Source organism: Cibotium barometz, chromosome 7 (assembly GCF_041138505.1).
Source record: "Cibotium barometz isolate CiBa-2024 chromosome 7, ASM4113850v1, whole genome shotgun sequence".
Lineage (NCBI taxonomy): Eukaryota > Viridiplantae > Streptophyta > Polypodiopsida > Cyatheales > Cibotiaceae > Cibotium > Cibotium barometz.
In genome coordinates this window covers 37,072,383-37,085,378 of record NC_141052.1, presented here as the reverse complement: position 1 = coordinate 37,085,378, position 12,996 = coordinate 37,072,383, and positions in this window count along the sequence as shown.

Below are 12,996 nucleotides of genomic sequence, written 5' to 3'. Positions count from 1 at the left end.
TGTATACATATTAATGTATATATATATATATATATATATATATATATACTGTGACACAAAGTTAGGGTTTTGACTTCGGTCACTTCTTAGAATCAAAACAAACCTCACAGCCTCCTCACCTCCCTTTCTCTCCCTAGGTGAAGATAAAGATAAACACATCAAAAGTGAGATCATAATTCATGGAAGGAAAGATGAAAGGCTTAGGAGAAGCAAGAATTTTGGCCTAGTCTTGCAGCTCCAAACAAGAGGGCAATTCTTTGTTGGGAGAAAATCTTCGGACTCAGGATTATGTGAACGGAAACATACGGGGAATGTCGGCGGTAAGGTTCATCTGCTCGATTTGGGCGATTTAGACGGAATATCTTAAAATAAAAGAATATAGCAAAAACTTACAAGAGGATAAGATACATGAGATTTTCTTTTTGATAAGAGATTAAGAGGAATTAATCATTATTAAGAAGAAATAATGTCCAAAATTCTATAAAAATAGAGATACACAAAGGATTACAGTTTTAAATCCATATAGACTGTACAAAGGAGGATTACATAGCTGCGTAGAGCTTAAAGAGAGCTTCGTGCCTATATAAAAACTTTCAAAAACGGGCAACCGAGCGAAAAGTAATGAGCATTTTACTACAAGACTATAAAACTACCAAAATTCGCCTAAAACTTAGCTACTTTTGGAGAAATTATGATCATCAATGAAGTAAAGGATTAAAGAGCTTCCTAGCCATATGATCAATTTTAGAAACCAATACCCGAGTGATGAGTAATTACCGTTGAAATTTGGGTATTAGACCACAAAAACTGCACTTCCCTCTCTTTGCATGAAACCTCAATTTTCACATAGCCTCTTGCCTTTCATCTCCTTCATGATTCAAGCTAGAGGGTAAGGGTTAACATTGCTCAGCAGGGACAATCGTAAAGATTTACCTATGGTCCCCAAAGTCTTTCCACATGCTCATTACTGCAAAAACCATTGGTACCTCTCCAAAGGAGGGCGGCAATAAGGCAAGGGCTACCTTGAGAAGTCACAAGCCCACCAAGATAATAACTCCTTATCCCACTGATCATCAATCATCAAAGAGGTCCAAAATTGGGTTAAGCATGAGGAGCTAATGCTAAATGAGACATTCACATGTAAAGAGAGTGTTTGAATAAGGATTTGAAGATAAGACAATGGCAATGATACAAAATGCTCAGTTGAGGAGGCTTCATTCATTGATTTGAAAGGGAGAGGAGGGCTCCTTTTATAGGTGGAGAATCACCCTCTCTTCCATTGTTACAAATTACAACATAAAAATCTTCAACCCTTCAGTGACATAAGGGTAGATGTCACCATCAATTGTCCTCTTAGGTTAAGTCTTCTATTGATTATTAAATTGAAGACTTTTTAACTTTGAAAGTGTGATGAGATAATAGCCAAGTCTAAGTGGCATGTAGGTGGAGATCCCACTTACACATGGCAAAATTCTCCTCTTCCATGTAGGCATTCTAGAAGAATCTTTTCCAATTATGCACCTACACATATGCACCTACACACACTCCTTCACACGCCTTCCACACTCCCCAACTTGTAGCCTTATGGTGAATACTATATTAATAATACAATTAAAATCCATGTGAGCATGAAGGCCCACTTTTATTTTCCACATCACTAGCCTATCTATCATACCAAAGTATTTATCAAGCATACTTGTGGCATTTACAATGTGTGCACCCTAAATCAAGTAAAACCATTATATTTGAAGATAGAATGCTGTTATCAGGGTAACCGCCAAGCCGCCGCATCACCACGCCGTTATTCCATTGTGGGCACCGCAATCTTCTTGGACAAGCTTCCACCTTATTACCACCCATTGAGAAACCATCAAAATATGTACAAAATTGAAAATGAAAGATATCAATTTTTCATGTCACAATACACACACACACACACACACATATATATATGTATATATATATGTATGTATATATGTATGTATATATACATATATATACATAGATATATATATATATATATGTATATATACATATATATACATATATTTATATATATGTAAATATACATATATATACATAGATATATATATATGTAAATATACATATATATACATAGATATATATATATATATATATATATGTATATGTATATATATGTATATATATATGTATATATATGTATATATATATATATATATGTATATATATGTATATATATATAGATATATAGATATATAGATATATATATGTATGTATATATATATGTGTATATATATATATATGTATATATATATATATATATGTATGTATATATATATACACATATATATATATATATATACATATATATGCATATATATGTATGTATACATATATACACACACATATATATATACATATATATGCATATATATGTATGTATACATATATATACATATATAAGCATATATATGTATATATACATAAATATACATATATATATATATATATATATATATATATATATATATATATATGCATATATATGTATATATACATACATGCATATATATAGATATCCTTAGTGAATGAAGATTCTAGCTATATTGGAGGCTGAAAAGGATTCTTAACTGGAATAAGATGGGCTACGTTGGTTGGCCTATCTACTACTACCATGATTGAATCATACCCTCCTTGCACAAATGGTAGACTAGTGACAAAGTCCATACTAATACACTCCCATTTCATATGAGGTATACCAAGGGGAGATGCAACTTGCCTGGAAGCTTGACCCTCTCTGCTTTGACCTTTTGACAAACTAGGCGCTGAGTTACATATTTTAGAACATCCTGGTTTAGTCCTGGTGGCTAGAAAAAGCTTTTCTAAAATTTGTTGAGCAGTTTGACATAACCAGGGTGTCCAGCTGCAAGGAGATTCGTGGGCTTCCCATAGAATCTTATGCCTAAGGCCTTTGTAGTTGGGTACACATAGCCGAACAGATAGAAGAGACATCCATCATCCAAGGTATAATCCTCAATTATCTGTTTGTCCTTCTTTGATTGAATGTCTTGGGACATGGTTCCTAGAATTCATCCAAAATACTCATCCCTGGGTAGGTTATCTTTTATCTCTGACAGTAAAGGGTTCCTGGGCATAGAGATTGCTACCAAAAAAGATTTCCAACTAAGGGCATTTCCTACCACATTATCTTTCCCCTTCAAGTACTTGACCTTGAAGTCATATTCCGCCAAGGTTTCCATCCATCGCCTTTGCCTCATGTTGAGGTCTGCTGGCTAGGTTAGAATCCACTTTAGACTTTTGTGGTCTGTAGTACCTGAGCACGAACTTCCTCCCTACTAGTAGGTAGTGTCTCCATGATTTAAGAGCATGAATGAGTGCTAAAAGTTCCAAATAATGGGTTACATAGTTCTTCTCATAGTCCTTTAGCTTTCGAGAAGTATATGCTACCGGCCTTCCCTCTTGTGCCAAAGGACTCCTCCGATTTCTAAACCACTAGCATCAGTAATCACCTCAAGATCTTATTCAAAGTCTGGGAGTTTAATAGGGGACCGTAATTAGAGCACCCTTGAGTGATTCAAAGCTTTGCTCTTAATCCTTTTCCCATATTATCCTGGCATTATTCTTTCGCAGTTTAGTTAGAGGAGCAGCAATCTTTGCATAATCTTTGATGAAGACCCTATACCACCCGATAATTCCAAGGAATCCCCTAACTTCTTTGGCAATTTTGGGTTGCGACCACTCCACTATGTCCTTGACCTTTGCAGGGTCCACTGAGATCCTTTCTTGAGATACAATGAACCCTAGGTATTCGATTTTACTAGAGGAGAAAGTACACTTACTCCTTTTGGCAAAGAGCTGATGTTTTCTAAGTATTTCTAGTAATTCCCTTACATGCTTTTTGTGCTCTAATTCATCCTTTGAGTAGACCAAAATATCATCAAAGAAGACTCTTAAGGCTCACCCTAACCCTCCTTGAAACACATCCAAAAAGAGCTTACCTGGAGAACTGCAACTGTCGTTGAGGATCTTTCCAATGGCCGAGCTCATAACCCTTGAGGTCTCCAAGCTCTACAACTCCTTGAGAAGCAATTCCACCACGTCTCCCACGAGCGTTGTCACAACGCCATGTTGCACTACGGATCCTTGTCCCTCCTCTCACCTCACTTCACTCACACACACTCACTATATAGGGGGGAGAGAGATTAGCAAGAGGAAGACTCAATTGCACAATGGGAGAGTCTATTGTATTATGAGAGAAATTCACTTAAATACATGGCCATAAGTGTTCACACTCACTTAAACTATGACCGTCGGTTGGGCACTTTAGGCTCATAAGAGGCCTAATGCTATTACAATGATTACTCTCATAATATATCCATGAAGTACATCACTTAGGACTTCATCCTAGCTTGCTACCACACGCTCTTAAAGTGGGAATTGCCATAAATACTCTGTCACACCATTACGGGCACCTGTCCAAGTTGTAGCTTTGGACACTATTGCTTGATATCTTGAATGTATGACCCTTTGGTGTATCTACCATGACTCCTTGATGTAAGATATTGGTGGTAGCTCTTGTTAATCCTAGAATTGGATTAACATTCCCTCCTTCCTGAGTGACGATCGTGTCCTCGTGATCGTGTTGAAGACTTTTGTGTGGGGAGAATGAACAAGCTTTGTTGATGGCTTTGATGTTGAATGACGTTCAATGGTCTGTGTTCCTCCGAAAGGAATAAGAAAAGCTAGTTAATGAATGAAGAGGTTAGTGGTGTATTGGAAATTCCTAATGGGTGGGAGATTTTTGCGAATGTTTGCATTTTTATATTTGTGTGAGCCCTTTTTTTTGCTCACTTTGTTTTTGGCAATCATCGGCAAGGTTACGTGTTTTTTGTTAGTGGTGGGGACACTAAGAGATGTTAATCATGGAAGAGAAGAGAGAGAAGGATCCGGAGGAACGTAGACTTATTCATCAGAACGAGATGGTGATTCTGAGTTCCTCATTTGATTCATTGAAGCGACATTCATCATTTGAAGTTAATGGCTTGTGATGATGTCCCTTTGTGTGGCAAGATTCTTGTCAAATTTTGTTGAGTAGGACTTGATCCTGTCTTCTTTTGCCCATGTTCTTTTTATGTTTTTATGTATATTTAAGTGCTCTTAGAAGTAGATTTTCATAAAGTACAAGAATTGAGTCATATAGACTCGTATTAAACTGCTATGTGTTGAAGTAGCGACTTGTTGGGGGTGAGGATTGAAAGAATTACGTCGACTTGCGAGGCTAATATAGATATCTTCACTAAGGATTGAAGATCAGTGATTTGTGAAGATGGTGGCATTGTTTGGAGAGGTTTGTAATTTGAAGGAAAACCATGCGATGGGTTGTACCATTGACCAGGCTTTTGCCCACCATGGCCCCCCCATCCAGAGATGTACCTGGAAGTTGTTGATGGTAAGGCATTGGTGCAAATGTTCTCCAATGCATGAGTATGGATATGTACTCATGGAGCAGCTACTACATTAACTTAGCCAAAAGAATAGTAAGCAATAAGCTTAACAAATATATAGTGGCTATTGTGTGATATGGTTGAATCCATGATGAGACTTAAATTATGAAAGTGCAGGTTCTTAAGCCTTGAGATGGAACTCCTTGAATTTATAAATTTTGACCTCATTTTTTTTAAAGGTGAACTGCTACTAAGACTTGAAACACTGAGGCGTAAAAGACTAGACGTGAATGTCATAACGTGAAATAGAAGACATGAAAGTCATGACCGTGAAGGTCTTGCTGCTATGAAATAGTACACATGAAAGTCTTGACGTGAAAGTCATGACATGAAATAGCAGATGTGAAACTGAAGACGTGAAAGTCATGACATGAAATAATAGATGTGAAACTACAGACGTGAAATTCATGACGTAAAAGTCTTGTGTGTGAAGTAGCAGATGTGAAAGTCTTGACGTGAAGATCCAAGACGTGAAAGTCATGACGTGAAATAGCAGACGTGAAAGTCATGATGTGAAGTTATAGCCGTGAAAGTCATGGCGTGAAGTTGCAGATGTGAAAGTCATGACATGAAGTTGCAGACGTGAAAGAGGAGACATGAAAGTCATGACGTGAAGTTACAGACGTGAAAGTCATGATGTGAAATGACAGAGATTGACATGGGCCATGACTGTGTTTGCACTTGCTTAGGATGGATCATTTATTATTTCCAGAGGGGTGACAAGAGCATTGTTATTTTGTTCTTGATGTGCTCTTAAGTCTTTGTATTTGATCTTGAATTTGTTGTTGAAATGATGTCAATGCAGCAGGGAAGACTGCTGATTGTTTGCTTGAACAGACAAGCTCTTGTGTTGGTGTTGGATGCAAGAGAGTGGTTGAGGGATTTGCTTGCTGTTTCTTGGGCCTCCATTCTTGTCAAACTATAGGTGAAGTTGTTGCCCGGTTGAAGTCGATGGTGGTGAGGTTTTCTTCACATTGTTCGATTTTGGCAACCATATGATTGACTTACCATCATAGTATCCTTGTTGTTGACTTACCATCATAGTATCCTTGTTGTTGAAGTACATGCAGAGGCACCCATCTTTGCTGAACATTGTAATTTGGTTGCCGATGTGCTGGGTGTTGAGGCTTCCTTCTTTGTGCGAGCTTAGGGGACTTTGTAATGTGCTTAGGGACCCAAGCTTTGGTATTTCTTTGGTAGTATCCTTGTGCTGGCAGCAATGTTTTTGGTACCTACACTTGTTGCATTGATGGAGTTCTTTGAGGAACTCACATAGCCTTTTGTGGACAGTGTTGTGGAGTACTCTTGTTCTTCCTTTGCTTTTGAGTGTCGTTGAGGAAGAGGTTTTGACTGTTGAGGCAACCAAATTTAATTGGCACCTTCATAGTAGCCTTGAGCTACAAGTAGCTGCTTTTCCACCCACATTTTGATACTATTAAGATATCTTGATTGTCGTTGTCGTGGTGGTGGAGTTTTCTTTTGGGGTGATGTGGAAGGTTTGGGCCCCTCCTTGACTTTAGTTGGCTGAGGCTGTAGGTTTGAGACTCATTGGCATTGTTGATGATGAGGTTAGCGTCTCTTGTGGAGTGGTTTTCGATGACAAGGCCTTTGAGCATGTGGTTGTCTCCTTTGGTGAGGTTTGTCGATGAAGATGCATAGGAGCCGGGGCCTTTCCTTTGAGTTCCCTATTAGAGTTAGATGGTTAGGCTCTAGGAAATTCTTCAGGAATAATTGCTGATTGCAAGGTTTTGGCATCAAACTTCATAGATGAGGATAAGGTTGATGGAGTAGAGGCTTTATCGGAGTTGGTTATTGATGCAGATGGTAGGTCATTGTGTAAAGGGGCTTTTGTGGATGAGGCTTGTATCCTTTTGTATTCAGCATCATAGATATCCATTAAAGTTGGATCCTCTTCCTCGCAGTATGGTATTGTCAACTTCTTATTGTTGACCATCATGTGATGACTCTATCGCTAGCAAAGCAACAATGGTGCTTGGGCAGCAATAGCCCATTTATGCCCCAAGATCAAATCTGCTTCCAACCACAAAAAACTTGCAAAGTGAGGGGGTTAGTGTCAATATATATTGTATGTTCAAGGTACCCCATACATGGCATGGTCAATTCTTGTGTAAAGGTAATCCTTTCAGGATGTGCCGCGAGTGTTGGTTAACCTAACAAATCCCATAGCTCGAGGGTCATGAGACTGTGTTCTCATTTTGGATAAAGTTGTGCTTGAGATGTGGTGATTTCATTTGAAATTTCCAATCCAACTAAAATCCTAGGGATCTTTTTAGTAAGATATGTTGGAAGTTCTAGCTCCTACAAGGTTTCTTCCTCCCGTATAATAGCAATGATACAATACTTGCAGGAGTGTTCAAGGTGACTTTGCATGGATTCATCTAGTGAATACAACGATTCACTTATCAAAGATTCGCCAATGATGACATCATACTTAAGGGAATCTAGGGTGACATGAAATGTAAATTCCATATCGTCATCTCATCGATTATTCGAGTAGTGTATCTAAAGTAACCTGGAACTTCAATGTTTTGTTCATTGGTTCTTTTTGCAAGACTATTGCTTGTCGGGGTGAGTTTAGGTAGTCCCAATGACACCCAAGTGTCCCAAATGACACCCAAGTGTCCCAATGACACCCAAGTGTCCCAAATGACACCCAAGTTTAGGTTGTCCCAATGACACCCACCAAGTGTCTATTGTCATAATGTTATGACTTGCTCGAGAGCTAATCAATGTGCGCTTGCGCTAAACATCATTGCCTCTTAGGAAAATCCAACCATATCATGATAGAATCTTCCAAACGAACCATGGGTGTTTCAGTTAGTGTTTCAGCTTTAGATCCTGTGTCTATTTCATATTCCCATTCACTTTTATCCTCTGTTTGGGTCTCAGCTTTTTTGAAAGTACCCAGTGCGTACAATGGCACACTTGGCCCTCTGACAATTCTTAATGAGAGGGTTGTTTGGAAACTTGTGAATCCTGACAGTCTTGTTTAATGTAGTTTGTTATGTCCTTGTATAACTCAGGTTGATCCATTAAAGGTGCAAGTGTTGATATTATGCTAGCTTTATCATGAGAGAAGAGCATTCCTCCGTATGAGGTTTTGAGAGACTATGTTAATCTTGTAAGGGAATTATCAAATTCCGTATGTGCGTTCTCAAGCCTATAGTTCATACAGCCTGTTTTTTAAATGACTCTTATGCAGAGAGTATGTCTTCCTCCTTGAAAAGGAAAGTGGTACTCCTCTAGGCTTTGTATCTTGGTTGTTGGTTTAGGTTTGGCATTATGAGGCTCAATCACAACCGGTGACCCTGTAAGACATTCAACCATGTTTAGCATGCACTCCTGAGCTCGTTTTTTACGTTCTACATATGTAATGTGATCATTATTATCCATTTAGGATGGTTGGGTGGGTTCTAGTTTCTTGATTGGTCTATGTGGTGCACTAAGGGAAGAGTAAGAACTTGTCTCATCTTCACTTAGTGATGTACTAGAACTTGTTTCATTCTCTGACTTCCTTTGGTTTGTCAATTTTTCACTATGTTTACCCATGTGACGGGATCGAATTTTCTTTTGGGTTTTTGTATCTTGTTTCGCACGTATGGGTGTTGAGGTTTATGTGGTGGTCTTTGATGTGGATGCTTCTGCATCATGTATAGCTTTTGGATCTGTCATATTTATGTTCCCTTTTGGGTTTATGTCCTTTACAGACTCCTTTTTCGTGTCTTTTACTTCGACCTTGGTTTCGATAGTTATACACGTGGATGCTTTTATTGTGGTAAGCCTGGACATGTGCAGGCAGATTGTTATAAGAAGCAGGCTAACATGCAAAATGAGAAATTGCAGCAAAACAACTATGCATCCTCGAGCAGAAACAATGAGGATAATGAAAGGTTGTTTGTTATGCAGCATGTCGTTAATGCTATGTCTAAACATGTTAAAGCAGCACATAAAGATGATGTATGGTACGTTGGTTATTCAGGTGCTTTGAACCACATGACAAGTCATGGGGAGTGGTTCAAGGAGATGAAGAACCTTGAAAGACCAGGTTTTGTGGAAACAGGGGATGGCACTGCTGCTCATCCAATTGCCCATGTTGGAGATGTGCCATTGCTATGCAGGATGGCAAAGTGAAGTACCTTGCAGATGTACATGTTCCGAACATAATAAAGAATATGGTTTCAGTTGACCAGATGATTGAGCAAAGTGAAGTACCTTGCAGATGTACATGTTCCGAACATAACAAAGAATATGGTTTCAGTTGACCAGATGATTGATCAGGGTTTGCAGGTTCGGTTTAACCCTGATGGTTGTTATGTTGAAGACCTTAAAGACAAGTGCAGGTTGGTTGCAAAAGGCAACAGAGTGGGCAGAATGTTTACATTGAATATAAACATGCTTGAAGTGAGTGCTGCAATGTTTGCAAATGATTCAGGAATTGTTGTAGACACAGACATTTGGCATAAAAGGATTGGACATGTGAATGTGCTGCAGAGAATGAAGTCTATGCAGACTAAAGGAATCGTGATAGGGCTGCCAAAGTTTAAAGTTGAAGGTATGCAAAAAAATATGTAAAGCATGCCAATTTGGAAATCAAACAAAGCATGTATTTCCACGTAACAGATATGTGAGCAGAAATGCACTAGATGTTATGCATTCAGATGTATGGGGTCCTACGAAGACCATGTCTATGGAAGGCTGTAGGTATTATGTGACATTTATTGATGAAACCACACAAGGAAAGTGTGGGTATACTTCATGAAGGAGAAGGGTGAGGTGTTCACTCACTTTCAGAATTTCAGAGTTATGGTTGAAAAGCAAATAGGGAAATATGTAAAGTGCCTAAGGTCAGATGGAGGGGGAGAGTACTTCTCCAATGAGTTCTCTGAATTTTTGAAGAAAAATGGTATTCGAAGACAGTTTACATATGCAGATACACTCCGCAGCAAAATGGAGTTGCTGAGCGGAAAAACAGGCACATTGCTGAGATTGCACGAGCATTGATGGAAGAGAAGAATATGCCGCATAGCTATTGGGCTGAGGTTGTTTCTACAGCAGTTAACATCATGAACAGGACTCCAACTGCTGCAGCCATACATGATGTAACTCGAGGAGAGGTTTAGTGGCAAAAAACTTGATTTGTCTCATCTGAAAGTCTTTGGATGCATTGCATATGTGCATGTGCCAGATGAGCTGAGAACTAAGCTGGATCCAAAATCTGAAAAATGTGTGTTTATTGGATATTCCCTTGAGCAAAAGGGATACAGGTGTTATAACCCTGCTACACGTGAGTTGAGGGTAAGCAGGGATGTTTTCTTTGATGAGATGAACAGCTGGTATGCTGCTGAAAAAGAAGATGTTGGGGTTGATGTGAGTGGAAATGTGGTTGCACAGAATGCAAGTCAGCAATCACAGTCTTTGAGTGGACTAAGAGAGTCCTCAATCAAGTGGTTCTGTTTTGTGATAGACCATGGAGTGGCAGGCTGCATCATAATACTAGTCCTGCAAATGTGATTAGTACATCACATTAAGAAAAAGAGAAAGTGGTTGAGCTCCTTGGTATGCCTGACATTTCTGCAGGGCATTCTCATGTTGATGGAGAGTCTAGTGGCTCAGAGATGAGCCTTGATGAGGAGCTTGGGATACCAGCTATGAGAACACCTGGTGTAAAGAAGGCTATGGAAGCCATGAATGCAAAGCTGCAAAGATCTGGGAGAGTGAAGAATCATGTGCAGAGGTTTACCGATGATGGTTATATGCATACATGGCAAAAGTTGTGCAGGTTGTGGAGCCCACATGCATTGATGAGGCTATTGGAAATGTGTGTTGGGAGAAAGCTATGGATGAGGAGATGGATGTACTATATGGAAATGAGATTTGGGATTTAGTGCAATTGCCTGATGGCAAGAAAGCCATTGGTAGTTTAACCCTACAATTTTTCCTCGGGATAGCTTGCCGAATCCTTGGCCCCTCTAGACATAGGGATGAGCTAAGCGATCCCCAATCATAGAGTCTTACCGTGTTACCATTTGGATCTTATACAAGAAGGAAAGCACCCGACTAATCAAGTCCACCCTACTGCCCGCTTTCCTTGGGTAAAAAGTTATGATGCTTGTTTTTAATTACTACCACAGGGTTGGCACAGATGCATGGGTACGACAAAGTTCTTTTCTAATTCCTATTATTTAGCATAGTTTTCCTTTAACCCCGACTGCTAGTGCAACATTTAAAATAAATCACCATATCTTTTTCGCAGGCAACTCTTTGAGAACAGAAAAGACACTTAAATTTCAACTTGAAAGATTACAATATCATCCCTCATCTCTTTTACGAGCTGAGTTACCTTCGGCATACCGAGTTAGTCAATCTAGAGAGCAATGGAGTTGATGCCTCACAATCTTATTCACCGGGCGCCAATGTCCTCTCACCTTGCTCACAACCGCTAGTAAGACCCTACACTCTTACACTTGTTCTGCTAGAAAGGACCCCCACCCTACTTGAAGTTGGGTCAAACTCCTGAGCAGTTACCCCAACCCAGTCCCCAAACCTACGGTTGGTTACCCTAAGGACGAGGATTATCCCCAGTTACCCCAATGCACTACTCGGCGTTGGTTACCCCAAGGCGTGCCCCAATGTGGCCTCGGTTAATTATGAGAAATAAAAATCATTACCAGTATCTTGATTATCTGGAGCATTTTGATCCACGCATACATGCAAACATACAAGAATTTATAAATAAAATGCGCCGACACTTCCACTCGGGCAGCGTTCGCCGCCTCGTTGCGTGGGCGACCTGCCTCGCGCATGAACCACCTCTTGGCATGATTATATTTTCCTTGGCGTGGGGTATGCGGCACGACACAATGCAGTATGGTGCGAAAATGTTTTCTGGACGAGTTGCCGGAGATCAAAGATTGACTACCCATTGGAAACCCTCCCTTAAGTTGCTAGTCGCGCAGACGATTAGTTGGGGAAAAAAGGGAGGACGGAGAAGGGCGCTTCCTTGAGCAGAAAGAGAGATAGAGTGAGAGAGCAAGAGAGTGATTGAGAGAGAGAGAGAGAGAGAGAGAGAGAGAGAGCTTTTTCTATCGTAGGATCAATTGCAAGAGACCACTTTGATCTATCCAACGAGAATGGAATTTGAGAGAGAGAGAGAGAGAGAGAGAGAGAGAGAGAGAGCTTTTTACATCATAGGATCAATTGCAAGAGACCACTTCGATCTATCCAACGAGAATGGAATTTAAGAGAGAGAGAGAGAGAGAGAGAGAGAGAGAGAGAGAGAGAGAGAGAGAGAGAGAGAGAGAGAGAGAGAGAGCTTTTTACATCATAGGATCAATTGCAAGAGACCACTTTGATCTAGCCAACGAGAATGGAATTTAAGAGAGAGAGAGAGAGAGAGAGAGAGAGAGAGAGAGACGCGAGAAAGATTTTACCCGAGCCGATACTCGTTGAATTCATCAGTGTAGCGCGT